General features: G+C 39.6%; 1 long non-coding RNA gene across 1 annotated transcript; it reads left to right on the plus strand.

Annotated features, from left to right (window-relative positions):
• LOC109840997 lies at positions 698–2171 on the plus strand. Its single transcript, XR_002247112.1, has 3 exons — positions 698–999; positions 1154–1213; positions 1791–2171. It is a non-coding gene; the product is annotated as an uncharacterized LOC109840997 (long non-coding RNA).

Here is a 5918-nt window from a genome sequence, read left to right on the forward strand (position 1 = left end):
CAAAACCCCTTACACATGTGATCTTAACATTGCTAATTGTAGTTACACGGGCGACCCCGTAAATATTTTGTTATTTGGGCTACATGGTCACTCGTATAGTTACAAGTAGTAATCTCAAGATCATTATTAATGTAGATCTAATGTAGATCTACGGACTCCACAATCATCCGTAACGGCGAAATGTAAATAATCCAAAACTATTCCTCTCTCACTGTCTCTTGCACTTTCTTCTTTCCCAAGTACTGTGCAAAATCCTTATCAAAACTAGGATGCAAATACTAATATCAACTCTCTTTGGGCGACAAGCTGACCCGTACACTTAGAAATATAGTAGGGTGGGAAAATCCTCTTTTAACCCAAAGTTTTACCCCAACTTATTAAAAAACCCATTCACTTTTCAAAACATCAATAGACCCACTATATCACATCCCACTTATTTTTAAACCCAAATGTACAATACACCCATTATTTGTACTGTATTTATCCAAAAAATTTGAAAAATCCTAAACTACCATTCATCCCCAACTGATCTCTCCCTCTCCCCTCCTCCTCCATCTGAGCTCAGAAGAGATCTCTCCCTCTCCCCTCCTCCTCCTCTTCCCTCCCTTCACTTCCCCTCAACCACTACCACCAACCTCCTCCTCTTCCCTCCCTTCACTTCCCCTCCTCCCTCAAGCCCATCAACTTCTGCATCCACTGCCCCTATCTCCCCTCGCCGCCACGTCACCCACCACCGTCGACCTTGAAGTAGATGAATAGCCCACCAATGATTTCGACATTGACTCCCTGTAGTTCGCCCATCAACCTGAAGCACTTGTCATTGCCGCCAGTGGACGGAGCTTGAGGAGCACTCGGAGTAATGGCGGAGGTCGAAGACCGCCTGGCTTTGTAAGGAGCTGCTTTCGCATAAGCCGACGACGATGGTGAGGATCCTTGGCGCTCAAAGGAAGTGGGTTCGGCAGAAGGAGGTGGGTTATGTTGTTCTCCATTGCAAGTCAGGTTAGTTCAACTCTTTGCCCACCACCTGTTTGTTGAATTTACGCTTAGTGTTCTCTCTTATCAATATTTGATTTTGATTTTGATGATTGTTGGTTACTCAAATTCTAATTTATTGTTCTGTCATTCTAAAATCTCATGAACCTACAACTTGCAGCCTGTCCGTGATCGCTTCAAAAATAACGCTGATGCCAAAAAGCTATTGGAAAAAGTGAAGGTAACCTTTACTTGATGCTCAATTGCTCATAAGATATGTACATTCATGAGATATCAACCATGACTTACATAACTATGGTTCCTCTCTGGACATTATGTTTTAAAATTAGAACTATAGTTCTTGCTTGCATTTATGAATAGAATTTTCCTTAGAGTTGATGATTGATGTGAAAATCCTCCCTCTTTTTGCAAGCGTACAAAGTTACTAGGTGATTATTCTTACTTGTTGGTGTTGGGAATGGTGACTAGTTGTAACATAAAAATTCTAATTTTCTTATTGCTTGGTGGTCCTTCAGATTCTTATTGTTCTTGTGGGTTTTGATAATTCGAAGCATTACGACATCAAAATCGATATTACTTTCATGTATTTTGATTTGGAAATGCACGATAAGTTAGAATTGATATTGCATAAAAGCTTATAGATGATTCCTTTGAAAGTGGTATGAAGCCTCTTATGCTAGCATTTCTCGATATTACTTTCATGTATTTTGCTTTGGAAATGCACGATAAGTTAGAATTGACAGTTAATAAAAAAAAAATTATCATGCAATCATTGATTGTGACATTTATTTGTGCAGGAGCGTAGATTGTAACATTTTTATGGTGGGATACATATATTCCATCATCAATGGCACACCTAACGTAACGCACAGCTACCCCTCAATCAGAAACCATTCGTCAATGCACACTAACTTTCCAATCAAATACATGAGAGAATCCCCCACTATTGGCATTCGATCAGATCTTCGCATTGCTGTCACATTGCAACCCAAACGGCAAATCAACTACAGCCTGCAATATGATGTACCAAGTAGTATCCAATGTATCGTGTTGTATGAAATTTTCTATATTATGTATATATAGATGATTTGTGTGCATATTGTATCAAATGCACTATCCAATGTATCATGTTGTATCAAATTTATCAGTGTAACTAGTAGAAATGTATCTAGTAGAAATGTATACAACGTTTCGATAGTGGTGATTTTGGATTATTTCCATTCAATCTTCATGGATTATTTTCATTCAATGTTATGCGCTTGAGTTTAGTGGTTGATAGATATGAATATCTGTAATGAACTGATGCACTGTTGTGTTAAACTACGCCTAATTGGGCAAATTATGTGTTCGGGGACCCAATTATCCCCCCGGACGAGGGGTACTCGCTCAATTTTTAGATTTTGATAAAGTATAGCACTTTATGGGAAAGTATAGCAGCTTATTGATAAAGTATAGCACCTTATTATAAAGTATAGCACCTTATGGCAATAGTATAGCACCTTATCAATAAAATATACCACCTTATGGTCGCTGGAAATTCAGCAACTTATTGTGATAAGTCAAATCAGTTTTTTTAGGGCAATGCAAACACTCGACGACCTACGTGACGTGTTTATTGACCAATCATCCACCGTGACGGGGGGTCCTCGCGCAATTTTGAAGCTTCTGGGCAAAGTATAGCACCTTATGGGAAAGTATAGCACCTTTTGGCTAAAGTATAGCACTATATTACAAAGTATAGCACTTTATTGGGAAAGTATAGCACCTTATTGGTAAAGTATAGCACCTTATGCTTTCTGGAAATTCTGCACCTTAAGTGTCTAAAATCAAATCAGTTTTTTTCGCCGTGACGAAACCTCTCGACGACCTACGTGACGTGTTTATTGACCAATCATCCACCGCGACGGGGGGTCCTTGCACAATTTTGAAGCTTCTGGGCAAAGTATAACACCTTATGGGAAAGTATAGCACCTTTTGGCTAAAGTATAGTACTATATTACAAAGTATAGCACTTTATTGGGAAAGTATAGTACCTTATTGGCAAAGTATAGCACATTATGCTTTCTGCAAATTCTGCACCTTAAGTGTCTTAAATCAAATCAGTTTTTTTCGCCGCGATGAAACCACTCGACGACCTAGGTGATGTGTTTATTGACCAATCATCCACCGCGACGGGGGGTCCTCGCGCAATTTTGAAGCTTCTGGGCAAAGTATAGCACCTTATGGGAAAGTATAGCACCTTTTGGCCAAAGTATAGCACTATATTGTAAAGTATAGCACTTTATTAGCAAAGTATAGCACCTTATTGGCAAAGTATAGCACCTTATGCTTTCTAGAAGTTCTGTACCTTAAGTGTCTAAAATCAAATCAGTTTTTTCGCCGCGATAAAACCTCTCGACGACCTACGTGACGTGACGACCTACGTGACATGTTTATTGACCAATCATCCACCGTGACGGGGGGTCCTCAAGCAATTTTGAAGCTTCTGAGCAAAGTATAGCACATTATGGGAAAATATGGCACCTTTTGGCCAAAGTATAGCACTCTATGGCAAAGTATAGCACTTTATTGGAAAAGTATAGCACCTTATTGGCAAAGTATAGCACCTTATGCTTTCTGGAAATTCTGCACCTTAAGTGTCTAAAATCAAATCAGTTTTTTTCGCCACGACGAAACCTCTCGACGACCTACGTGACGTGTTTATTGACCAATCATCCACCGTGACGGGGGGTCCTCGCGCAATTTTGAAGCTTCTGGGCAAAGTATAGCACCTTATGGGAAAGTATAGCACCTTTTGGCCAAAGTATAGCACTATATGGCAAAGTATAGCACTTTTTTGGCAAAGTATAGCACCTTATTGGTAAAATATAGCACATTATGCTTTCTAGAAATTCTGCACCTTAAGTGTCTAAAATCAAATCAGTTTTTTTCGCAGCGATAAAACCACTCGACGACCTAGATGACGTGTTTATTGACCAATCATCCACCGCGACGGGGGGTCCTCGCGCAATTTTGAAGCTTCTGGGCAAAGTATAGCACCTTATGGGAAAGTATAACACCTTTTGGCCAAAGTATAGCACTATATTATAAAGTATAGCATTTTATTGGCAAAGTATAGCACCTTATTGGCAAAGTATAGCACCTTATGCTTTCTGAAAATTCTACACCTTAAGTGTCTAAAATCAAATCAGTTTTTTTCGCCGTGAAGAAACCTCTAGACGACCTACGTGACGTGTTTATTGACCAATCATTCACCGTCGCTGCGAAAAAAACTGATTTGATTTTACACACTTAAGGTGCAGAATTTTCAGAAAGCATAAGGTGCTATACTTTGCCAATAATGTGCTATACTTTGTCAATAAAGTGCTATACTTTGCCATATAGTGCTATACTTTGGCCAAAAGGTGCTATACTTTTCCATAATGTGCTATACTTTACCCAGAAGCTTCAAAATTGCGCGAGGACCCCCCGTCGCGGTGGATGATTGGTCAATAAACACATCACCTAGGTCGTCGAGTGGTTTCATCGTGGTAAAAAAACTGATTTGATTTACGACACTTAAGGTGCAGAATTTGCAGAAAGCATAAGGTGCTGTACTTTTCCAATAAGGTGCTATACTTTCCCAATAAAGTGTTATACTTTGTAATATAGTGCTATATTTTAGCCAAAAGGTGCTATACTTTCCCATAAGGTGCTATACTTTGCCCAGAAGCTTCAAAATTGTGCAAGGACCCCCCGTCGCGATGGATGATTGGTCAATAAACACGTCACGTAGGTCGTCGAGAGGTTTCGTCACGGCGAAAAAAACTGATTTGATTTTAGACACTTAAGGTGCAGAATTTTCAGAAAGCATAAGGTGCTATACTTTACCAATAAGGTGCTATACTTTGTCAATAAAGTGCTATACTTTACAATATAGTGCTATACTTTGGCCAAAAGGTGCTATATTTTCCCATAAGGTGAGGTCGCAGTGGAGGAGCTGTGTGCTCTTCATCTTGCCCAGAAGCTTTCAAAAGTTTGCGACCAGTGACTTCCAATATTCAGCGCGCCCCCTCGTCGACGGTCTGGACGTGATTGAGTACAATATACCACCGCCTCCAGTAGTGTCCGTTACATCATGAGTCGTTCTGCTCAATTGCCCTCATGAAAACAACATGATTGACTTATCATAACTAAGTGTTGCTGGAAGTTTTCTCCTAGCGACCTAAGCGTGCTATACTTTACTCATCGATTAAGGTGCCGTATACTATTAGCCATAACAGGTTGCATCTATTTACTCTAAGTATTTTTATAGGTGCATATACTTTATCATAAGCTGCCATAGCTCTTCCCAGTAACAGTAGCCTATTACTTGATCAAAATCGTATGACAAATGATGCGCTTTAGTACCTCTCCGTCGCCCCGAGGTGGAATAATTGGTCACGGCAGACACAGTAATAGTTGGCCCAATTAGGTGCTAGTCAACTACAAGCCCTACCATCAAAATCTTTTCTAGTTCAATCAATGCGCATCAGTTCCCATTACAGACTATTCACTATCTATCAAACCAAACTAACTCAAGGGCATTAACCATTCACAGAGTCTATGCTATATGACAGAATATTTCCATGAAGATTGAATGGTAAATAATCCAAACATTCAGCCTTCATGCTATCGTTCAAACTGATCCTACTGGACTCACATTTCACTATTACACTGCATAAATTTTGACTACACAGATGATAGACAATTTGGATAGACCTGCATTGAATTAACAATTATCACAGCAAATACATTGGTATATTATTACATAATATTTTAGAAAATACTTTTGGCATTAGCCAACCATTTCGATAGCATTTGCGACTACTTACTTGTACATCATAGCTTGTTATGGCGCCTGCCTGCTAGGGTGACTCTCTTTCTTCGGCGTTTGGTGGTTTGAT

This window comes from Asparagus officinalis, chromosome 5 (assembly GCF_001876935.1).
Source record: "Asparagus officinalis chromosome 5, Aspof.V1, whole genome shotgun sequence".
Lineage (NCBI taxonomy): Eukaryota > Viridiplantae > Streptophyta > Magnoliopsida > Asparagales > Asparagaceae > Asparagus > Asparagus officinalis.